At 34.2% G+C, this 26,241-nt stretch overlaps 1 protein-coding gene and 1 long non-coding RNA gene across 4 annotated transcripts in view; one reads left to right on the forward strand and one right to left on the reverse strand.

Moving 5' to 3' along the window:
* Positions 1 to 26,241, forward strand: part of FSTL5 (follistatin like 5) — a 791,029-nt gene that overhangs the window by 260,907 nt on the left and 503,881 nt on the right. The window lies entirely within an intron of this gene.
* Positions 1 to 26,241, reverse strand: part of LOC122237929 — a 63,131-nt gene that overhangs the window by 33,691 nt on the left and 3,199 nt on the right. Inside the window, exon 2 of one of the 3 annotated variants that reach the window (XR_006216702.1) lies at positions 9,549 to 9,595. The exons of the other annotated variants lie outside the window; for them this stretch is intronic. This is a non-coding gene — a long non-coding RNA (uncharacterized LOC122237929). The remainder of the gene's footprint in view (positions 1 to 9,548; positions 9,596 to 26,241) is intronic. 3 annotated transcript variants of the gene reach the window in all.

The raw sequence follows: 26,241 nt of genomic DNA on the forward strand, positions 1-26,241 counted from the left end.
ACCTCAGAAGATTGGAAACTAGAAGCTGTAACCCTGAAGAAAGACAGAAGCCTTAAATTGATTCTCTGTTTAAAAGAGAACCAGAAAAACTCTGCAACTCTATTCCTCAACTTAAGACAGTGGAAAAAGAAAATCAGCTCTATGCATGAGAACTTGATGGAAGGGGAAAAAAAAAAGTTATATAGAGTAGTTACATTATAGAGGTTATGATGGGAAATACCAAATAAAAAAACTTACAGGACTTCTGGGAATGTGATGGAAGTAATAGCCCCAGGAGATATTAGGCAATAATTTACCAGATAAAAAAATGTGCCAATCATCTAAATAAGCATAAAATAAAACACTTCAGCAAAATAAATGGAAACAAATTCATATGTAAACATACCATGTCAAAATTCTAAAAATAACAGAACACCTTAAAAATAATTACAACTACACTATAAGCATGTTTCTTATCAGCATTTAAAAAAGATTAAAATAGGGGCGCCTGGATGGCTCAGTCAGTTGAGCGTCCAGCTTCAGCTCAGGTCATGATCTCACGGTTCGTGGGTTTGAGCCCCGCATCAGGCTCTGTGCTGACAGCTCAGAGCCTGGAGCCTGCTTCCGATTCTGTGTCTCCCTCTCTCTCTGCTCCTCCCCTGCTCATGCTCTGTCTCTCTCTCTCTCTCTCTCTCTTTCAAAAATAAATCAAAAAATTTAAAAAAATAAAAAAGTTTAAAATAAAATAAAGTAATAATAGTAGCTAGCCACAATGGAACTTCGGTAGTATTGTCACCTTAACAATATTTAGTCTTCAAATCCATCAACATAGAATATCTTCATATGGATCTTCATACAGGTCACTTTAAATTTATTTCAACAACGTGTTTAGTTTCTAATGTATGATTTGTACTGGTTAAATTTATCCCTAGATATTTTATTCTTTTACGGGCTATATTGTAAATGGAAGTTTTCTTAATTTCTGTTACCATTTTGGATTGTTCATTGCTAGTTTATAAAAAAAAAACAACTGCTTTTTCTGTGTTTATACTATATCCTGCAAAGGTGTTGAATTTGTTTATTAATTCTAATCAGTTTTCAAGGGTTCTTGAGCATAAGATCATGCTGTATGTAAATTAAGATACTTTTACTTCTTCCTTTCTAACTTAAGTGTCTTTTATTCCCACCACCGGCCGCAGCCGCAGCCTCAGCCCCAATTGTTCTGTCTAGAATTTTCCAGTTGAAAAGACCAGTGGAATTGGGCATTTATGTCTTGTTACTGATCTTAGTGGGAGACTTTTCAGTTACTGTGTAATAGCAGTGGGTTTTCTCATAAATAGCCTTTATGAATTTGAGGAAATTCCCTTCCATCCCTAGTTTAAGTGTTTTTATAACTTAAAAAGAAATGTTGAATTTTATCAGATGGTTTCTTTTCTTTTTTTCTTTCTTTTTTTTTTTTTTTTTTTACTAACTTATATAATCATCCGCTCACCTCCTTTATTCTATTACTACGGTGAATTATATTGTGTTCCTTCTTCTGTTTTTGGAAATGAATGGAAAAGAATGATTGGGTAATTTTCCATAAATGGTTGGTAGATAAAACCAGTGAAGTCATCTAGTCCTGGGTTTTGTTTTTGTTAGTAGGTTTTTGATCACTGAGTCAATCTCTTGTTATTTCAGTTACACTTTTTATTTCAGTAAGGTGGTAGTAATGACCCCATTCTAATTTTGAATTTAATAATTTGATTCTTCTCCTCCAACACGTTGTTTTCTATTAGTGAATCCAGATAAATGTATGTACATTTTGTTGATTTTTTTCAAAGAATCAACTTTGGTTTAGTTGATCTTCATTGTTTTTCTATTCTCTTTTTTAAGATTTTTTATTTTTATTTTAGAGAGAAACAGGTGTCTCTCTCTCTCTGACTGACACAGGGATCTAGCCCACGATCATGGGATCATGGGATCATGATATGGGATCATGGGATCATGAAATCATAGTTATGATTTCTGTCATAACCTTTCCATCTCTGAATATTTTAAGTATGGTTTGTTATGTTTTCATTTTCACTCATGTCAAAGAATTGGGGGTGAAGTTTTCTGAATATGTCTACTATGTGTAGCTGGTTTACAGTGTTGTATGTTTTTTATTTCATTTTTTGATATTGTCTCTAGTTTTTTTCCCCCATTATTAAAAGGGGGGGGGGGTGAAGTTTGCAATTATTACTGTAGAACTGTAAATTTTTCTCTTCAATTCTGTCAATACTTGTTGCATATATTTTGGAGGTCTGATGTTTGATGCCTATATGTTTGTCACTGCTATACCTTCTTGGTGAAATGATCCTTTTATCAATGTATAATATCCTTCTTTGTCTCTGATAACAATTTGAGACTTACTTTTTATTTTGTCTGATAATGTTATAATCATCTCATCTCTCTTTTGGTTATTATTTGCATGGAATATATTTTCCATCTTTTGACTTTCAGTTTGTATTTTTAATCTAAAGTGCCTTTCTGCTAGACAGTATATAGTTGTATCACCTTTTTACCCATTCTATTAACCTCTGCCTTTTGACTTGATAATTTAATCCACTTAAATTTAAAGGAATGAATGATAAGGAAGGACTTCTATATTTTTCTACTTTTTCTATAAGTCTTACTATCTTTTCTATTTCCCAGTTTCCTCCACTACTGCCTCATTTTGTGTTGTTGATTTTTTTATTTTTTGTAGTATTCCATTTTGATTACTTTCATATATATATATATATATATATATATATATATATATACATACATATATATACATACATATATATACATACATATATATATAGTTGCATTCTTGGTTGTTCCCCTTGGAATTGTAATTAACCTCTTAAACTTATTATATTTGTTTTGAATAAATATCACCTTAGCCTTAATAATACATAATAAAACCACTGTCTCATACAGCTCCACTCCTCACCCTTTATATTGTTGTTTTCACAAGTCAGATTTTTATCCATTATGTACATTAATATAAATTTAAAATTGTTTTTTACTTTTTATTAACCCATATAGTTAAAAGAAAGGAGTTACCACTCCAAAATTCAGTAATACTAACTTTTGTATTTCCCTATATAGTTACCTTTATCAATGCTTTTAATTTCTTTATATAGCATTTAGTTATTATCTAGTATCCTTTTATTTCTGTCAAAAAAGAGTCCTGGTACTCCTTAGAGGTCAAGTATACAAGTAGCAAATTCTCATAGGTTTTGTTTATCTGAGAATGTCTTAATTTCTCCATTTTTGAAGGAGAGTTTTACCTGATAATGGAATTCTTGTTTGTCAGTATTTTTAAGTCAGGAGATTAAAGTTATCCTTCTACTATATTCTGTTCTCCATGGTTTCTGCTTAGAAATCAGCTGCTATTTGGGGTGCCTTGGCAGCTCAGTCAGTTAAGCACCCAACTCTTGGTTTCAGCTCAGGTAGGTTGTGGGATCGAGTCCTGTGTCAGACTCCAGGGCTCTGCTCTGAGTGTGGACACTGCTTGGGATTCTCTCTCTCCCCCTCTCTGACCCTTCCCCAATCGCACACATGTGCACCCTCTCTCTCTCTCAAAAACCTTTTTTTTTTTTTAAAGAATTCAGTTGTTATTTTTATCTTGTATTTATTTTATAGGAGAAATATCATATTTTGCTACTTTCAAGATTCTTTATCTTTCAGAAGTTTAAAGTGTGTCTCAGTGTGACAATTTTTGTATCTATCCTTCTTGGCGCTTATTAGCTGTGAAAATTTGTGTTTTTTAAATTAAATCTGGGAAGAATTTGGACATTATGTTTTCAAATGTTCTTTCTGCCCCTTTTTCTCTTTCATCTCCTTCTTGGACTACCATTATGCTTATTGTATATGTTTGATGGTGTCCTACAGGTGTCTTAAGCTTTATTCTTCTGTTTTGTTTGTTTTGATTCCTTTTTATATTTGTCCTTTAGACTGGATAGTTTGAAGACTTATCTTTGAGTTTTCTGATTCTTTCCTCTGCTTACCAAATTCTGCTATTGAAAACCTCTAGTGAATTTTTCATTTCCATTATAATAATCAGAGCCAGAATGGCTGGAGACATGGACTGGTATCTTTAACATAATTACCACTGAGCTGGGAAAGAGAGAGCAAGGGAAAGAGAGAGCAAGGCAAGAGCAAGGGAAAATGTCACAAAGCTTTTCTACTATTTTTAAGTTGACTTTTTCTGGAGTCAGCCCTCTCAGTTTCTATAAATTCTTGAATATTTTCTAGAGTTCTGATAAAGCTTATTCTGAGGGCTTAAGTTTAATTTTTTTTATTTTTATTTTTTGAGAAGGACCAGACTCTTGGAGCTACCTGCTTCACCATTATCACTGACATCGTCTTGCACATAACTTTAAAAGTAACTTTTCTGATTCACTATTTTCCTCATGTTACTGTTTGTTCAGTAATCCAGAATGATACCTTATTTCCTGCCAAATCTAGCCAAACTCCTCAAACTGGCAGTAAGAATTGCTATACATAAGTAGCAAATATCAACTCCTCCTATATAGTCCTTTTCATTACATGGACATTTTTATGCCTGAGTTATGGAGTGTGTCAACCAGCTTAATGAATCTGAGTGCAAACTATCTAGAATCAGCCAAAGGGTATAAAGAAGAAAAGTTGGGGCAGCTGGGTGGCTCAGTTGGTTAAGCTTCCAACTTTGCTCAGGTCATGATCTCGCGGTTTGTGAGTTCGAGCCCTACGTTGGGCTCTGTGCTGACAGCTCAGAGCCTGGAACTGCTTCAGATTCTGTTTCTCCCTCTCTCTCTGCCCCTTGCCTGCTCGCTCTCTCTCTCTCTCTCTCTCTCTCTCAAAAATAAATAAACACTAAAAAAATAAAGAAAGAAAATAAAGAAGAAAAGTTCCTGAAACCATTGACTGAATAAGCCTAAAATAAAATTGAGTCTTATCTTGATTATTTGGGATTTAAATAAAGAGAAAATATTGTAAAGTTATATACACACAGTGAAAAGAAAGCTTCTCTTATTACAAATATTTTCAATATAATTTCAAGTTATAGGTCTCCAACAATAACAAGAATATGCATTTTAGGATTTCATTAAAATTTCTACCTTGTTCTAATTTAATACATAAAAACACAATTTCCTTTATTCTAAGAAAATAAGATAAACTTTCTTTCCAAATTCAAACTCCTTTATTATTAAATAGTTCGCCAATTTTCTGTGTCAATATACAATACGATAGCACCGTAATAATTAAATTATATTAATGCTTTTTTACATCTTTAGATGATATAATTAATTATCAGTTGTAACCAGGAAAATGATATATTATGGTCATTGTCATTCTCTTTTTTTATGATGACATCTTCTGAACATATTTCCATATTACTAGCTGCTCTCTTTGCTGAGGACTAAAGCAACAAATGGTACATTTTAAAATTATTAATTAATAAGATAATGAAAATTAACCACTGGAAACATTTTTCTGTGACTTACATCACCAATAAAAGGAAACTTGAGTCTAAGAATAATTTATTCCCAATAGAAAATAATATAAATAACTGTAACACTTATTCATAAGAATGCTACTAAATTATTTAGGCATCTTATAACCAAAGCACTCAGAAAAAAAATAGAGATCAGGGACAATCATTGATAGGTATACACATTGCAGTATTTCTTTAGTTAAGTCACATTTTTATAAACTGTATTTTATTTAATCAATTTATTATTTTCCAGCATTTGGCATTTTACTACTCTAACTTACCACTGTTATTACATTTTATTCAATCATGATATATAGAAAATGAAGATGTGCACCAGTGTTTCATATCACAACATTTTCATGTAATCTTTCTCACAGATAAAATTTGTGCCAAATATATGAAGTTGAAAAATAATAATGTTAACTGAGTATCTATGTATCTATCACTTTAAAAAATAATGTATGTACATATATATAAAATAAAATAAATATATATATGTATATGTGTATATATATATCTATCTATATATATATATATCTTTTAGAAATATTTCACATTGTAGTTCAATTTGTTGATGCAATGTGATGTTTTTGAATATAATATCAACTAATGTGTCGGGGTGCCTGGGTAGCTCAGTTGGTTAGGCAGCGACTTCAGTCAAGTCATGATCTCCTGGTTTGTGGATTCGAGACCCAAGTGGGGTTCTGTGTTGACAGCTCAGAGCCTGGAGCCTGCTTCAGATTCTGTGTCTCCCTCTCTCTCTGCCCCCTCCCTGTTCTCTCTCTCTCTCAAAAATAAAAATTAAAAAAAATTAAAAAAAAAAAAACTAATGTATCAGGCATTCCCTTATCCACTTATTAAGATTCACCAGGGACTCTGCTAGGGGATGAGGATCCAGTTGTTGGACAAGCAGGCAGTATCTTTGCTCTCTTGAAACCTCGATTTATTGACACACAGATATTAAACAAATATTCATACCAGTAGCCTTATAATCGGTTCTGTTTTAGGTGTTATGGAGAAAAGACACAGAGTTCTACAAAAGTGCATTGACACTGATGACCAATGGTGGAGTAACTTTAGTAGTAAAGTAGTGTAAAGAAAGGGATAAAGAAAGGGCATAAATGAAGGCCTCTTTGACAAGAAGCCACATAATGTGAGACCTGTGTGATGAGTGGGAGTTAGGCAAAAATGTTGGTGTGTTGGTGTGCAGTTGGGATGATTTCTGGGGGATCGCCATATTATAATATCTTAAAGACCAGAAGTTTGCAATGAGGCCATTGACAGGGCTGTAGTGTGAACCAAGCACTAAAGTACAGCAGACACATGGGCTGAGAGACAGGTCTTTGAATTGTTTTGCTTCCAAATTTACCATTCCCTACCTCCATCTTTCAGGAGTAAGTCGAAGCAGAAATACCTCTGTAGAGAGACAAAAAGTGTCCTCAGGAGCAGGACATGGAGAGGGGGGCAGGTGCAGGGAAGACATAAGCACAAGGTCCTTTCCCCTTCAGAATTTTGTACTGCCTTCTGGCCTTCTTGATTTCCCTGTTACAGCTGACAAGTCAAAGGCCATTCTGTTTTCTAATCTGTTTTGTGTGATGGAACATTTATTTTTTTTTCTTTTTAGAAGCTTGTGGAAAATTCCCTTTGTTTTCAATATTTTTAAATTTCACAGTGTCATTGTAGGAGTCTATTCTGATTCATTTTACTGGGCACTGGGTGAGCACTGTCAATTTGGCAATTAATGTCCTTTAGTTCTGGGAAATGATTTAATAATTTTATTAATTATTTCCTACCATCTGTTTTTCTTCCTTCACCATCTGGACCTTCTATTATTTGGACTTTGGAATTCTGGAAGTGATATCCATGTTGCTTTTTTGTGGTTGTTGTTCTATGTGTTATCATTTTTTCCATTTAAGTTTTTTAACGTTGTTTTCCAGACTTCCTCTTGAAGTCTGGTTTTTAAATTTATCAGGTTTTTAAATTCCAATAGTTCTTTTGGTTTTTGTAATGTTTGTTCTTATTCTTATTTCAGGGATCAACTATTACCTTTTATTTCTTTAACATATAAAATACAGGTTTGGTTTGGTTTTGGTTTTGTAGTATTTTTCTCCTCGCATATTCTCATTTCACGCTATTTTTTATGCTTATTTTGTCATTAGTTTCTTTTTTTAAATTTTTTTACCGTTTATTTATTTTTGAGACAGAGAGAGACAGAGCATGAACAGGGGAGGGGCAGAGAGAGGGAGACATAGAATCTGAAACAGGTTCCAGGCTCTGAGCTGTCAGCACAGAGCCCGACGTGGAGCTCGAACCCACAGACAGCGAGATCATGACCTGAGCCGAAGTCAGATGCTTAACCGAACGAGCCACCCAGGTGCCCCTGTCATTAGTTTCTATGTTAGACAGTTTACTCGGATGTCCAGCTAATGTTGGCTTTCTGCTTTCAATTATGAAAGAAATATCAAGAAGCTGACTTAGAATTTCTGAGCACCGGGTAAGGTTTTTTAACTGTAAACTTCACTGTGGTTGACCTGGGTGGATCAATTTTAGGGAACTCTCGATAGTAAGTTACAGATTTATCAGAGAAGAGTCTTTGAATCACCTGCTTCAGAGTTATGCCTATGACTGCCAATATTCTTGCACAGTGCTAGGATTGAATGCACTGCAGGGAGAGAACTTTTCACTGCATTCAATATTCAGTATTCTTCAAATTCCATATAGTTTTTGTCTTGAGTGAATTACCTTTCAGACTTCTACCAAGGTTGTTCAGTGGAGAGAATCTAGTAATTTAGCAATTTCTCCAATAATTTTCAGCAGGGCTCTGTATTTTAAAATCACTGTCAGGGTGCCTGGATGGCTCAGTAGGTTAAGCGTACAACTTCATCTCAGGTCATAATCTTCCGGTTCGTGGGTTTGAGCCCTGGGTAGGGCTCTGTGCTGACAGCTCAGAGCCTGGTGCCTGCTTCGGATTCTGTGTCTCCCTCTCTCTGACCCTCCCCCACTCATGCTCGCTCTCTCTCTCTCACTCTCTCTCTCTCTCAAGAATAAACAAACATTAAAAAAATCACTTCCACTCTCACTTTCTGAGAGACACTTGGTGCTGCTTGTTTTCTGGGGAATCTGTGCAGTAAATAAGGTTTTTCAACTTTACCAACATAGTGTTCATATTCAGTTTCCCCCGAGTCACTAATTCAGCTCCCACTTATTTATATTCTTTCAGACTTCTAATATTTTTTGTTGTCTTTCTTCCAGTTCTCCTTATCCTTGTATATATCTTTTAAAATAATTTCTTTTTGGTGGTTTTGAAGGGCTTAAGTAGGGAGCATAATGATGTTCATATGTCCAATATGCCATAGTAAACTAGAAGTGCACTAAAGAGGAAAATATATGTGTGGTGGTGTATATGTACATACACATACTTAGATTATGTATTTTGTACATTTGTGTGAAATATATGTAAAAGAAGCTTCATTGTTTTCTTAATTTCTGCAATTCCCTAATGTAACCACTGTTAAGGAACTTTATCTGTATTTCATTAAACAAAAATCTATACTGGGTAATAGTTTCTAGTTTTTGTTTGTTTGTTTAAGAAAATGTTCAGAGGAGGGTCTTTAAGTCTACACATTTTTCATAAGATTATTTGTGAAGGAAGTAAAGGTTTATCCTATTGCTTGTTATCAAGACCATCGAGAAAACTAGAGAAAAGTCTGTTAATTGGGCCTGAATGGATGAAAGTTGAATAGAAGGAAACTGATATAGGACAAAAAAAGACTGAGTATCAAAAGCAACAGATCTGTGCAAAGGGAGAGGCAGAATGTGACACCCAACAGTTTGAGAAAAGCCCTCATATTCTCTATAAAAGTTCAGTGAAACCAAGATGCCCAACCCCTAAATACTTCTTACTGGTGATTGAAGAGATAGCTCTGACTATGTAGCCCTAGATGTCAATCAGAAGTATCATAACAGAGATGCATTCAACGACCACCAATGTCAGAGAGAACATCTGGTAAGCAGATGGATATGACACAGTGTAGGATTGCCTTTTTTTGGAAACATGTCATGAGATGGTTGGACTCACCTTCCTGAGGAAAGACAGAGAGTTTTGCACCATTGATGCTGTGTACCCTAGAACAGAGAATAAATTGGAAACAAAGATTCTCTGGGAATCAAAATGTATAGTAATAAGTGGTCTCCAAAGTTTTCTGTTCCTAGTATCTTGATGTTCACATCTTTCTTTTTACCAACACTTTACAAATGCCTTGCCAAACTTGAGCTCTTGTGTCAATAAAATCATTAAGTAGGAATTTGAGATGTTTTCTCATTTCCACTACTTGGTAAGTTGACAATGTGGACAGGAAATCTTCTACAATAGAAGAAATGTAGTCATGAGATCCAAAGTTAAATTACTGGCCACATTGTTGTTGAAGAACATTTTCTGTAATACTATCAATATGGTACCATGCTATTGAATCATCAAGAGTTAAGTAGAGTGTGTGAACTAATCTGAGAGCTTGTCAATTATTGTTCCAATGAGTATCAAATAGCACATAAGCTTTGGATTATGATTCTTTGAAAAGTGAAAATGTCAATATAAAATTTTCAACTTTGAAAATTTGAAAATTGCCTACATTTGGGTTTATGCATTAGAATGAACAATACTAACAACAATAACAATAACAACAGCAGCAATAATATTGTTGTTAATAATAGTTAATAGTAATATAGTTATTAATAGACAGCTACTATCTTAAGGATGTTAATTTATAATAAGTCTGTGAAATCTGTTTTACTACCATCTCCGTTTTTCAGATGAGAAAACTAAAGTAAAAAGACACAAAGAAAATTTTCAAGATTACACAACCAGTTACTGATGGAGCCAGGTTTCAAACCCTGGCAGTGCGCGCGCACACACACACACACACACACACACACACACACATATATATATATACACACACACACACACACATATAAATATATATATATATATAAATATAAATATATATATATATATATATATATATATATATATATATATAAAAGACTTTTAATACCAAGTCTTTTATGACTAAAGGTGAAGGTAATCTCAGTCCTTGTGAAAAAAATTTCTGAAGTCCAAGTTGCTCTACTTCCAAACTCCCTTCTATGCTTTTTTTTTTCTTACAAAGCATTCACTCATGCTATCACTTATCATTTTATATAGATGGCTGTCAAACTCAGATTCCTAGACTTTCCACTAAGCTCATATTTTACATTTCCAATTGCCTATAATAAATATGTTCTATATATTCGACCAGAAATATAAAAATCAGCTGGCACAAAATCCGGGCAAAATAATGTAATGGTTAATATTTAAAATACATGGATTGAAGCCTGAGGCCATCACTGATCAAGTGTGTGACCTAGGACATGATAAGTAAACACTTTGGGCTAGTTTCTATTTTATTTGTAAAACAGAAAGCAAAAAATTAATTCATAGGTTACAAATACCAAGAAAAGGAAAAATAATTAGGAAAATGCTTTAGTCAGTATTCATAAAAGATAGTTATCAGAAAGGAAACTTGTTTTGGAGGTAATTCTCTACTTCAGAGCTACCACTCAAAGAACTAACTACCTAGGAAAAACTTTATTTCTGCCTTTAAAAAAAATTAATGTTTTTATTTACTTTTGAGAGAGAGAAAGAGACAGAAGGCAAGCAGGGGAGGGACAGAAAGAGGGAGACAGAATCTGAGGAAGGCTTCAGGCTCTGACTACAGAGCCTGACACGGGGCTCCAACTCACAAACCGTGAGATCAATGCCCTGAACGGAAGTTGGACGTTTAACTGACTGAGACACCCAGGCGCTCCTATATTGCTGCTTTTTATATAATTTTTGAAAATATGTGATAAGTACTTAAAAATAAATAGTTTAAAAGAGATATCATAGGTTCTAGTGTTTTCCTTTATTGGGACAATAATAAAACATTTAGGAAATCATCACTCTGAACCTATTTGTAAGGGTCATATAAAAATGATACAAGAGCCAAGTTTTATAGAACATAACATATTCTTTCTTGTCTTCCCATGCTTTTTCTTTTCCAACCAATTTCCACCTGTCAAATTCGTAGCCAATTTTTAAAAATCTTTGATCAAATATGACTTCTGTTAGGAAGATTTTGTTATTACTTTCCCTTAAAATAAATCTCTTACTCCAAACTTTCATATCATTTTTTATCTACCATGTGACAATTTTTTTTTCTTTTTAATATATTTACATCTTAGCTACTTCATATCCCTATTAAAACATAAGGTCCTTTGGAGCCTAAACACAAATGACATATATTTTAGTCTACTTTTCTGTACTTAGATGATTACCTTTTTGTAGTGAGTTCCAGAACATAACCTGTACATCCAAGAAAGAGGAGATAGACAGAGGAAAGAAACAAGGATAGTCACCAAGTTATAAACACCATAAAATATCATTCCAGTGGGATCATGTGGCCATGGAGCCTGAAAAGCATAATGAGAGAGAAACCCTTGGAAAAGAGCATCAGTGCTAGATATGTTGGCAGGGTAGGGAGAGTGAGGTGCCAGATCATGAAATAATTCTAAATTTACACCAAATCTGCCATATTTGTCTGCCAGCAGTGTAAAATGGAAAAATGATAATATTATCCAAGCAAATTGTACATGATATAAAGGTGTATAGAGATTATCATGTGACTATGGAAATTAAAACATTTATAAAAAGATAAAATATTTCTTTATGTATGGTAGAGATTATATTTTGTTATATAAATTGTAGAGAGTTTATCAGCAATTTAAAAGTAAGCAAAATCCAGTGATGGGGAGAACACCACAATCAAAATATTTGGAAGGCTAAGGAAACAACTATCTAGTAAAATTAATAAAATAATCTTTAAAAATAACTAAAAAAGCATTTGTTTTGGTCAACCAATGAACTAAAATATTTATTTTATTTTGTGGAAAAATGAGATTGCAAATATGTAGAAGTCATAAATGTGGAATAAGTTGAAAACTTTTAGAACGTTTAAAATAATACAGTGATATGAAGCAAAACAACAATAACAAACAAACAACAACAAGACAAAAATAGGATGTAGAGCTACAGAATAAATTAGTAAGGCCAAACCTAGAAATCACAATGGAACATAGGCTACATAAGATTTTAAATACAAATATATAAAGGTAAAGTTGGTCTCATAGAATGCATTTGGAAGTTTTACCCTTTTTGAGATAATTACCCTGTGAAGCCCTGAATTTTTGTTTTTTGGAAGTTTTTTGATTATTGATTCTATTTCTTTGCTGGTCAGTCTGTTCAAGTATTCTATTTCTTCCTGTTTTAATTTTGATAGTTTATATGTTTCTAGGAATTTGTCCATTTCTTCCAGTTTGACCACTTGTTGGCATATAATTTTTCATAAATATTCTTTCATAATTGTTCATATTTCTGTGGTATTGGTTCTTATTTCTCCTCTCTCATTTTTTTTAATTTGGGTCCTTTCTCTTTTCTTTTTGGCTAGAGGTCTATCAATTTTGTTAATTTTTTTTCAAAGAAATATGTCCTGGTTTCATTGATCTGTTCTATTGCTTTATTTTTGTAGTTCTATATCATCTATTTCTGCTCTCATCTTTATCATTCCCTTCCTTCTGCTGGCTTTAGTCTTTGTTGTTCTTTTTCTAGCATTTTTAGGTACAATGCTAGGTTGTTTATTTGATACTTTTCTTGTTACTTGAGGTAGGCCTATATTGCTATATACCATGAGATATCACTTTACACCTGTCAGAATGGCTAGAATTAACAATACAAGAAATAACAGGTGTTGGTGAAGATGTGGAGAAGAAACCCTCTTTCACTGTTGGTGGGAATGCAGTCTGCTGTGGCCGTTTTGGAAAGATGTATGGAGGTTCCTCAAAAAGATAAAAATGTAAGTTCCCTATGATCCAGTAATCACACTACTGGGTATTTATCCATAAACTACAAAAATATTAATTCAAAGGGATACATGAACCCCTATGTTTATTGCCACACTATTTACAATAGCCAAATTGTGGAAACAGCCATGTGTCCCTCAATAGATGAATTGCACTACTAGGTATTTATGCAAAGAATACAAAATTACTAGTTCAAAGGGACACATGCACCTGATGTTTATAGCAACATTATCTATAATAGCCAAATTGTGAAAAGATCCCAAATGTCCATTGACTGATGAATGGATAAAGAAAAAAGGACATATATATATATATGTATATATATATATGTATATATATATATATATATTACTCAGCCATAAAAAAGAATGAAATATTGTCATCTGCAACAACATGGATAGAGCTAGAAAATACTATGCTAAGTGAAATAAGTCAGTCAGAGAAAGACAAATATCGTATGATTTTACTCATATGTGGAATTTAAGAAACAAAACAAACAAGCAATGGGGAGAAAAGCAACAGAGAGGGAGGCAAACCAATAAACAGATTCTATTTAACTATAGAGAACAAGCTGGTGGTTACCAGAGGGGAGGTTGTTGGGGGGATGGGTTAAATAGGTGATGAGGATTAAGGAGGACACTATTGTGATGAGCATTGGATGTTCTATGGAAGTGTTGAATCACTATATTATACACCTGAAACTAATATTACACTGTATTTTAATAATTGGAATTAAAATAAGAACTTCAAAAAAATAACTAAGATTTTAAAAACAAATATATTAAAAGTTCTAATATGACATTCATTTCATTGTTAAGATAATTAGCTTTAATATATGCAAATTATATTTCTGCTACATACAGCTTAATTTTCTGACTCATGTGAAAGCCACATAAGTATTAGAACTTATTAATATAATGGAGATAATAAACAGTAACTTAAAAAATAAAAGAAGACAACAGCTTGGCAATTTTACATCTAAAAACGTCTCCTGTTATCTGGGTGAATAGAAGGAGAATTTTTTTAATTTTCCATATGTCAAAGAAACATAATGGATTGTCATTTCAGCTGACAAGAGTATGTTACACTTAATTCCATGACTATAAGTGATGTTAAAGTAGTAAAGCAATTTACCAGGCAAGAATTCAGAAAACTACCTTATTTTCCCTACTTGTACCCTGTTCTTTGTACCCTGCTTGCAATACTTTCTTTTGAGTTGCTTCTGGTTTTCATCCATTCAAATCCTTCCATCATGTTCTCCCCATCAGTATAGTGGTGAATTTCCCTGCCTGTCAAATCTTTCCACCACACTTGACAAGTAGAACGATTACTCTTGATAGTAATAATCATCATCATCTTACTTTCCCATTCTTCTATGTGAGATGAGTGAGTTTTGATGAAAAATAACACAATGTTGTAAATTAATGCAATTAAAGCTATTCGGATTCCAGCCTAAATTGTGTCATTTTCATCCACAACCAATTATTTATTGTGCTTACTGTTATTATTATTCAAGTATATTGAGACTAAGAATTTCTTCAACCACTTACAAAGCTGTTGACAAAATTATCTTTACTTATAACTACTCTTAGACTCTTAATTTATGTTCAGTGTTTCTCTTTTTGCCTCCTCTCTTTATGACTGATATTATATTGCTCCATATATTGAGTTTCTAATAGATGTCCTTGTTCTGACTCACATTATTTTTATGTGGGCCAGGGTGGTAGCTTCCTAGCTGGTGTTTATTTTCTATCCTCCATATAGATTCATCCTTAAAACTATCACATACTAGCTTCTACTGCCATAGTAACACATCCTTAACATAACCTTCAGGGCTGCTATTATAATCCTGTCTCTAATTTGGGCACCACATCCTCTAACAATCTCAACCATAATCTTTGCCTTTTGGTAACATTAAATCATCTTGTGCGTATATTCACACCTTGTTCAAAGTCTCCTTTTATGATTCTTTTCTTTACATGGCTAATTCCCATACAGTGCTGGTCTTTTCTCCTCTAATATGGCTTCCATAACCCTACAGGGCAGAGTTATATGTCCTTACATTATAAAGCAGTGACATAACACTTTTGAGGTAATATTCTATTATTTTCTCCTTGACATTTGTCCAATTCAAGCAGTGGATTGAACCCGTGTCTGTTACCTCTGAGAAGTGAAGTGTGTGAACAGCCTAAAATGCCTATTTTTATTCCAAACACCTAAGTCATGGGAATTGAGGGATTATGAGGATAAACAAAGATTTTTGGAGAATTGGATATGTATTAGATTTAAACCACAGTTGGTGACGGGAAGAAGTAGGTGGTTAAAGGAAATAAGGTATGAGAGTAGAGAAGGTGCTTTATGTCTTATGTTGTTTGTTATTGTCTTATGTGTTGTTGTCTTATGTGCATAGAAATTTGAGTGACCATGGGAATAGGAAATAAAGTTGTAAAATAACAAACTGTGTGTTCTGAACCTAAGGTCAAATGAATTGATCTCTCATGCCTTACTATTTCAGAAAATTCACCCTTACATTGACTTACACCCTCAAGGAGGAAAACAAAAACCTCAAAAATGACTGAGATTGAGGTTTTATAATTAATCGTGGAAGTATAGTGTCTTAGAGTGGTAATGAGTTGACTCAGGAAGCAAAGGCTCTTCTTTGCAAATAGTGGATGATCAAGTTTTGTTGGTGGTGGGGAAGGTTGTGTACTTTGGAAAGAGGAGATATATAAGAACTCTTTGGACTTTAATGTTTTTTTCCAAATTTATATTGTAGTAAAAAAATATGAAACTACCTTTTCAAACATTTTTAGTGTGCAGCCCAGTGGCGTGAGGTACACTGATATTATTGCGCAAACATTATCACCGGTTTTCAGAGCTCTCCACATCTCTTTTCATCTTGCAGAACTGAAACTCTTTCTTTTTTTTTTTTTTTTAGTTTTTCACTTTTTTGTTTTTTTTATTTTTTTTAATTTTATTTTTTATTTTTTTAAATTTACATCCAAATTAGTTAGCATATAGTGCAACATGATTTCAGGAGTAGATTCTTTAGTGCCCCTTACCCATTTAGCCCATCCCCTCTCCCCCAGCCCCTCCAGTAACCCTCAGTTTGTTCTCCATATTTATGAGTCTCTTCTGTTTTGTCCCCCTCCCTGTTTTTATATTATTTTTGTTTCCCTTTCTTTATGTTCATCCGTTTTGTCTCTTAAAGCCCTCATATGAGTGAAGTCATATGATTTTTGTCTTTCTCTGACTGACTAGTTTCACTTGGCGTAGTACCCTCCAGTTCCATCCACGTAGTTGCAAATGGCAAGATTTACTTCATTTTGATTGCCGAGTGATACTCCATTGCATATATATACCACATCTTCTTTATCCATTCATACATCGATGGACATTTGGCTCTTTCAATACTTTGGTTATTGTTGATAGTTCTGCTATAAACATGTGGATGCATGTGTCCCTTTGAAACAGCACACCTGTGTCCTGTGGATAAATGCCTAGTAGTACAATTGCTGGATCATAGGGTCGTTCTATTTTTTAGTTTTTTGAGGAACCTCCATACTGTTTTCCACAGGGGCTGCATCAGCTTGCATTCCCACCAACAATGCAAAAGAGATCCTCTCTCTCCGTATCCTCACCAACATCTGTTGTTGCCTGAGTTGTTAATGTGAGCCGTTCTGACAGGTATAAGGTGGTATCTCACTGTGGTTTTCATTTATATTTCCCTGATGATGAGTGATGTTGAGCATTTTTTCATGTGTCGGTTGGCCATCTGTGTGTCTTCCTTGGAGAAGTGTCTATTCATGTCTTTTGCCCATTCTTCACTGGATTATTTGTTTTTTGGGTGTTGAGTTTGATCAGTTCTTTATAAATTTTGGATACTAACCCTTTATCTGATATGTCATTTGCAAATATCTTCTCCCATTCTGTCGGTTGCCTTTTAGTTTTGCTGATTGTTTCCTTCACTGCGCATAAGGTTTTTATTTTGATGAAATCCCAGTAGTTCATTTTTGCTTTTGTTTCCCTTGCCTATGGAGACATGTTGAGTAAGAAGTTGCTGCGGCCAAGATCAAAAAGGTTTTTGCCTGCTTTCTCCTCGAGAATTTTGACAGCTGCCTGTCTTACATTGAGGTCTTTCATCCATTTTGAGTTTGTTTTTGTGTATGATGTAAGAGAGTGGTCCAGGTTCATTCTTTTGCATGTCGCTGTCCAGTTTTCCCAGCACCACTTGCTGAAGAGACTGTCTTTATTCCATTGGATATTCTCTCCTGCTTTGTCAAAGATTAGTTGGCCATACATTTGTGGGTCCATTTCTGGGTTCTCTATTCTGTTCCATTGATCTGAGTGTCTTTTCTTGTGCCAGTACCATACTGTCTTGATGATTACAACTTTGTAGTATAGCTTGAAGTCTGGGAATGTGATGCCTCCTGCTTTGTTTTTCTTTTTCAAGATTGCTTTGGCTATTCAGGGTCTTTTCTGGTTCCATACAAATTTTAGGATTATTTGGTTTAGCTCTGTGAAGAATGCTGGTGTTATTTTTATAGGGATTGCATTGAATATGTAGATTGCTTTGGGTAGTATTGACATTTTAATAATATTTGTACTTCCTATCCAGGAGCATGGGATCTTTTTCCATTTTTTTGTGTCTTCTTCAATTTCTTTCATGAGCTTTCTATACTTTTCATTGTATAGATTTTTCACCACTTTGGTTAAATTTATTCCTAGGTATTTTATGGGTTTTTTGTGCAACTATAAATGGGATGGATTCCTTGATTTATCTTTCTGTCTCTTCATTGTTGGTGTATAAGAATGCAACCGATATCTGTGCATTGATTTTATATTCTGCAACTTGGCTGAATTCATGAATCAATTCTAGCAGGTTTTCGGTGGAATCTTTAGGGTTTCCCATATAGAGTATCATGTCATCTGCGAAGAGTGAAAATTTGACCTCCTCCTGGCCGATTTGGATGCCTTTTATTTCTTTGTGTTGTCTGATTGCAGAGGCTAAGACTTCCAATACTATGTTGAAGAACAGTGGGGAGAGTGGACATCCCTGTCTTGTTCCTGACGTTAGGGGGAAAGCTCTCAGTTTTTCCCCATTGAGGATGATATTAGCATTGGGTCTTTCATATATGGCTTTTATGATCTTGAGATATGCTTCTTCTATCCCTACTTTCTTGAGGGTTTTCATCAAGAAAGGATGCTGTATTTTGTCAAATGCTTTCTCTGCATCTATTGAGAGGATCATATGGTTCTTGTCCTTTCTTTTATTAACGTGATGAATCACGTTAATTGTTTTGCGGATATTGAACCAGCCCTGCCTCACAGGTGTAAATCTCATTTGGTCATGGTGAATAATTATTTTAATGTATTATTGGATCCGGTTGGCTAATATCTTATTGAGGATTTTTGAATACATGTTTATCAGGGAAATTGGTCTATAGTTCTTTTTAGTGGGGTCTCTGACTGGTTTTGGAATCAAGGTAATGCTGGCTTCATAACAAGCGTTTGGAAGTTTTCCTTCCATTTCATTTTTTGAAATAGCTTGAAGAGAGTACATGTTAACTCTTCCTTAAATGTTTGGTAGCATTCCCTTGGAAAGCCATATGGCCCTGGACTCTTGTTTTTTGGCAGATTTTTGATCACTAATTAGATTTCCTTACTGGTTATGGGTTTGTTCAAATTTTCTATATCTTCCTGTTCAGTTTTGGTAGTGTGTATATGTCTAGGAATTTGTCCATTTCTTCCAGATTACCCATTTTATTGGCATGTAATTGTTCATAATATTCTCTTATTATTGTTTTTATTTCTGTTGTGTTGGTTGTGATCTCTCCTCTTTCATTCTTGATTTTATTTATTTGGTCCTTTCCTTTTTCTTCTTTCAATCTATTTTGTTAATCTTTCAAAGAACCAGCTTCTGGTTTCATTAATCTGTTCTACAGTTGTTTTTTTTTTTTTTTTTTTTTTTGATAGCATTAATTTCTGCTCTAATCTTTATTATTTCCTGTCTTCTGCTGGTTTTGGGTCTTATTTGCTGTTCTTTTTCCAGCTCCTTAAGGCATAAGGTTAGGTTGTGTATCTGAGATCTTCCTTCTTACTTTAGGAAGGCATGGATTGCTATATACTTTCCTCTTATGACCACCTTTGCTGTGTCCCAGAGGTTTTGGGTTGTGGTGTTATCATTTTCATTGGCTCCCATATACTTGTTAATTTCCTCTTTAACTTCTTGGTTAGCCCATTCATTCTTTAGTAGGATGTTCTTCAGTCCAAAAGTATTTGTTACCTTTCTAAATTTTTTCTTGTTGTTGATTTCAAGTTTCATAGCATTGTGGACTGAAACTATGCATGGTATAATCTTGATCTTTTTGTACTTTTTAGGGTTAATTTGTGTCCCAGTATATGGTCTATTCTGGAGAACGTTCCATGTGCACTTGAGAAGAATGTATATTCTGCTGCTTTAGGATGAAATGTTCTGAATATATCTGTTAAGTCCATCTGGTCCAGTGTGTCATTGAAAGCCATTGTTTCCTTGTTGATTTTTTTGATTAGATGATCTGTCCATTGCTGTGAGTGGGGTGTTGAAGTCTCCTACTATTGAGGTATTACTATCAATGAGTTTCTTTATGTTTATGATTAATTGATTTATATATTTGGGTGCTGCCACATTTGGCGCATAAACATTTACAATTGTTAGGTCTTCTTGGTCTATAGACTCCTTGATTATGATATGATGCCATTCTGCATCTCTTGATACAGTCTTTATTTTAAAGTCTACATTGTCTGATATAAGTATGGCTACTCTGGCTTTCTTTTGTTGACCATTAGTATGATACACACACACACACACACACACACACACACACACATATATGTTTATCTTTTCTCCCTTCAGAGGATCCCCCTTAAAATTTCTTGCAGGGCTGGTTTAGTGGTCACAAACTCCTTTCCTTTTTGTTTGTCTGGCAAACTTTATATCTCTTGTATTTTGAATGACAGCCTTGCTGGATAAAGAATTCTTGGCTGCATATTTTTCTGATTCAGCACACTGAATATATCCCACCATTCTCTTTTGGACTGCCAAGTTTCTGTAGATATGCGACAAACCTGATCTGTCTTCCCTTGTAGATTAGGGACTTTTTTTCCCTTGCTGCTTTCATGATTCCCTCCTTGCCTGAGTACTTTGTGAATTTGACTATGATATGCCTTTTTGATGGTCGGTTTTTTGTTGAATCTAATGGGGGTCTTCTGTGCTTCCTGGATTTCGATGTCTGTGTCTTTCCCCAGGTTAATGAAAAGTTTTCTGCTATGATTTGCTCACATAACTCTTCTACCCTTATTTCTCTCTCTTCCTCTTCTGGGACCCCTATGATTCTGATGTTCCTTTTTAATGAGTCACTAATTTCTCTAATTCTTAAAATGTGCCCTTTTGCCTCAATCTCTCTCTTTTTTTCTGCTTCATTATTCTCTATAAGTTTGCCCTCTATATTGCTGATTCTTTGTTCTGCCCCATCCATCCTTGCCGCCACTGCATCCATCCGTGTTTGCATTCAGTTATCACATTTTTACTTTCATTCTGGCTATTTTTTACCTCTTTTATCTCTGCAAAAAGGGATTCTAATCTATTTTCCACTCCAGCTAGTATTCTTATTATCATGATTCTAAATTCTGGTTTAGACATCTTGCTTGTATCTGTGTTGGTTAAATCCCTGGCTGTTGTTTCTTCATGCTGTCTTTTGGGGTGAATTCCTTCATATTGTCATTTTGATGGGAGAAAAGGAATTAATGAGGTAGAAAAATTGAAATTGAAAAAAAGGTTAAAATTTAAAACATATTAAAATTAAAAAATTAAAAACACACACACAAAAATCGAATAGATGATGCTAGAGCCTAGGTGTGTTTTGCTCTGGGTGTTGAAAGTGGTTTGACAGATTAGAGAAAAAAAAGGGGGGGGGGAGAGAAAAAAAAGGAAATCATTTGAGAATTTGAAAAAATGAATACACAGATGTAGACTAAAATAAGATGATGGGGGTAAAATAGAATTTGAAAAAATATACACAAAAGTAAGTAATACAATAGAAAAAAATTAAAGAAAAATATTTTTAATAAAAATTAAAAATAAATGTGAAGTTTTTAATTTTCTGTATTTAAAAAAAAGAAAAGATAAAAAGAAAGAAAAGAAAAAAAAGAAAAAAATCGTTTGGAAATTTGAAAAAGTGAGTACACTGTAGTAGACTAAAATAAAATGATGGAAGTAAAATAGAATTTGAAAAAATTTACATAACAGCAAAAAATATAGTAATAAAAGTTAAATTAAAATATTTTAATAGAAATTGAAAGTAAAAATGAAGTTTTTCTCTTTCTGCATTCAAGAAAATGAAAAGAAATGAAAAAGAGAAAAAAGAAAAAAGAAAAAAAGGAAATTGTTTGAAAATTGGAAAAGGTGATTACACTGAAGTAGACTAATATAAAATGATGGAAGTAAAGTAGAATTTGAAAAAATTTACACAAACGTAAAAAATATAGCAATACAAATTAAGAAAAGATATTTAATAAAAATTAAAAATAAAAATGAATTTTTCTCTTTCTGTATTCAAGAAAAAGAAAAGAATTGTAAAAGAGAAAAAGGAAAAAGAACAAAAAAGAAAGAAAATTGAATAGATGAACTTGCTAACAGATTGAAGTAGGACTGAAATTGCTTTGTTTTCCCCTAGAAGTCAGTCTATGTAGCTCTTTATAGTCCATAAATTAAGCCAGCAGTGAGACTTGTGTTCTTGAAGAGAGAATTTGGCCTAGTTGGGTGGGGCTCAGTGTAACAGCTCCGCTCTCCACTAGATGGCTCTGCTAGCCTACTGGGGGTGAATTGTTGTGGGGCTTGTAGGTGAATAGGAGCATGCGCGGGAGCGATGAAACTAGCCACCCAGCTACCCAGTGTTTTCCCGGATCAGCAATCACACACCTGTCCTCCGTCTTCAGCTCTCACCCACTCTCTGCTTCTTCACTCTCCGTGACCAGGCCCCAGGCATTACCTGTCTCCCAAGTTTTGTCTTAGATGTGGCTGTTTTCCCCGGCCCCTTATTTCTGAAGGACTGCGGCTTTGACCCGTTCTGCCCCTGTTTGGGAGGGTCTCACCAAGCAATGGTCAAATGTCAGCTGCACCCAGGTATGCCCGCTGGACCCTGTTGTTGCTGGTGCCCCAAGACTGCAGCCAGGTGCCAGCCCATCCCAGAAAATGTTAGCGAGACAGTGTAGCAGCAGCAGCAGCAGCAGCAGCAGCAGCAGCAGGGATTATGGAAAATCACAACACACATCTGGCACCAGGCTTCACCCTTAACGACCTTGACCCAGCACCAGCTAATGTGGCCACTTTCTGGGGTCTGCTGGGACCAGGTGGCTTCAACAGTCTCTACCAAATGTCATTCCAGCAGTGGAGCCGCTTTTCCCCGTGTGGCCTGAGAACCTCCCGGACCCCACTCTTTTCCTGGGGATTCGCCCTTCCCACCACAGCACCACCAGGTATTGAGCTGTGGAGTTTCAGCCTTTGTGCTCCCCTTGTTTACAGTCTTAATGGAATTTAAACCCTCTCCTTTCTCTTTTCTCCCTTTTTAGTTTAGTCCCTGCGGCTGTTTCCAATTTTCTACTTTCTCTCCAGCTGCTTTTGGGGAGGGGTGATTTTCCCATATTCTCCCCCACTCCCCAGTCTCCATCCTCTCTCTACCCACAAAAGTGGTTCCCTACCTTTCGCAGCTTCTTGCTCCCCAAGTTCAGCTCTCCATGCTGTGTACCTGCTGAAGTCTGTGGTTCAGGTTGTGCAGATTGTTGTGTTAATCCTCCAATCAGTTTTCTAGGTGTGTAGGATGGTTTAGTGTTGGTCTGGCTGTATTTCATGGATGCGAGACACACAAAAAACTTCCATGCTGTTCCACCATCTTAGCTCCTCTCTAGCAGAACTGAAACTCTTACCCATTAAACAGGAACTACCCATTCTCCCTCCCCCAGCCCCTGTCAAACTACCATCCTACTTTATGTCTTTATGATTTTGACATCTCTAAGAAGCTCATAATTAGAATCATATTGTATTTGTCTTCTTATGATTGGCTTAACTGACTCTCTGTATTTCCTACAGAATTTTGCTATGAACCAAAAAATACTCGAAAAATAAGCCTATTAATTAAAAATATAAAATCAACAAATTAAAAACACTATATAAAAACAATACTTTTTCAATGGTAAGTGAGCATATCAAAATAATTTATTGAAGTGGATTTTAAAATTGAAGCCTTTTTTCACTAGGAAAAGTGTTGGGTTGTTTCATTGTTAGTTTTTGGCTTGTTTTAAATTTTTATTTAAATTCTAGTTAATTCACATGTAGTGTAATATTGGTTTCAGGACTAGAATTTAACAATTCATCACTTACATTTAACAACCAGTGCTCAACACAACAAGTACCCTCCTTTGTACCCATAAAACTGAAACTTTTAAATTCTAAAAGCAATGTTCCTCTTCTAGCAGCCATTTATGATTACAGTCAGTACAGAAATTGTTGTCTTCATTTCTTCCTCAATTCTCCATTAGTCATGTTGTTGGTCTGACTCCAGCAATCAGCATTACAATGAACCTGAAGATTGCCTACCCAAATCTACCCTTCCATTACAATGTTTGATCTTCAGTTTAAAATTTTTATTTTGCTATTTAATATTCTTTATCATTGTGTGAAAATATCTACATTAGTTGAGAATAATCTATCTACTGCTTTAAGTTTTTATGTAAATAGGAAGTTAGATATTTTTTTATGATTTGGGTTTATTCCAAAGCCTGAAATATTTTAAGTATCACAGATGATTTAACATATGTCTTTAGTCTCCTTACATAGACTTCTATAAAATACTTTTATTTTATGTCTGTTAATTGATTTATTTTCTTATTTATTATAAGGGTCAAAATCATTCATAGAGAAGAGTAGCCACTAGTTACTAAGCAAAAGGATTACTTTTTTTCTTTTAATATAACTCATAACTCATAATCTTCACAGAACTAAAATATTTAAAAATATTTTTTTTCTTTTTAATAATCAGTCATATTTTAAAAAAGTTTTAAATACCATATACTCACCTATGATCTATCCATCTATCAGTTTATCAATTTATCTCTTTACTGATATGTCTATAATGTCATTGCATTTCTAGCTACTAATAGCAAGTATTAGCAAGTGAGATTTCTTTGGTTTCCAACCCATTTCTGTGATCTAAATAAATCACACAGATGATGAAAGTATTTTTATCTGGTAAAGTGTATAACCACAAGTATTACTCTAAGTTCTCAGTAGGATTGAAATATTAAGTTGATAGAGAAATCTTGGCTCCTAGTTGTTACTTGGAAAAGATAAAATTAAGGAGTAGGATAAATTTTGGTGTACTTTGTGATCAAGGTCTCTAGTTGAGGTTGGAAACAGTTTTGAGCGTGTATCTTGGGCTCTTTCAGTGTTCTGCTATTGGAATTATACTGCAGTTGAGAACTTCAAAGAAGTAACTATTAGCTAGTGATCTCAAATTATCTAACTTCTCATAATGACACATGAAAAACTATCTGTGTTGGCAAAAATTTCCTTGAGTTAAACAGGAACTATAATTTGGATGGTTGCAATTTAACTGAATTCCTGGCTTTTTCTGTACTTATCTTTTTTTTTTTTTCATATTTACGTCTTTTAAAATAAATCTGAATGCAGAATTACATGAAAGTGCTTACAGAAGTCCAATAGGATGTTTAAAATAAGATGGGGAAGAAGGTTCCAAATTCACTGAACTACTGTTAGGTGGTCATTCAAACTGTCTTTCAGTAGTGGCACCCTGGGCAAACTATCAATCAGGTAGCCTTGTTTTCACCAACTTCACAAAGTAGCAGCAGGAAATACATATCCTAATCATTAAAGGTCATGAAAAGATCATAACTGTGCTCAGTCTTCTACAGGCATTAGAATATTTACTTGAACTGCTACTTGCCATGAAGTTAGTGAGGACCGAATGTGTTTTATTCATTTACAGTGTGAAATTGTATTTTGCATTTACTGAAGAGTTTTGCAATTTTTCTTTATGTGGGTAACAAAATATCACCAAAGTATTATACTTATTTATAAATCAAAATATGTAATTAGATAAATTTAGGGTTTTTTTCTTTCTTTTTTATTTTTCTTTCTTTATTTTTTTTTGCGGGTGAGGGGAATTCTTATGTAGTGGATACTATTTAAAATTTTTAGGTATATTATTTAGAAAAACACACCTCAACACTCCCACAAATACATTTCTAATGAACATAATAAAAGCTAGAGTTGTCAAAAGCTGTTCTTTATTCATTCCAGTGATATTGTCTATGCCAAATTGATCATAAATGATAATTATTAATAATAATAACTACATCTGTCATACTCTAAGCCAAGTACATGCAATGCATTATCTCATAAAGGATATCTCTATGCTATCCTCTCATAGGCTCAATCATATTACCCTATGCTTATTATTATCCTCATTTTATTTATTCATTTAAATAATACTTATAGAGTTTCTTCTATTTTTTAGTTAGACAAGGAAATTGATACTCACCAATTTTAACTAATTGCCCAGAAATTTCACTGGTAGTGACAGTTGGAATGTAAATTAAAGGACTGATTTTAGGCCCATTGTTGTAATTATTAACATGATATAGAAATAGAATATATCATCACAAAATCTTAGAAAGGAGAAATTAGAAAACCTACGTTAAAAATAATTTTGCATTTGGGGCACCTGGGTGGCTCAGTCAGTTTAAGCATCTGACGTGGGCTCAGGTCACAGTCTTGTGGT

The sequence above is a fragment of the Panthera tigris genome, chromosome B1, assembly GCF_018350195.1.
Source record: "Panthera tigris isolate Pti1 chromosome B1, P.tigris_Pti1_mat1.1, whole genome shotgun sequence".
Lineage (NCBI taxonomy): Eukaryota > Metazoa > Chordata > Mammalia > Carnivora > Felidae > Panthera > Panthera tigris.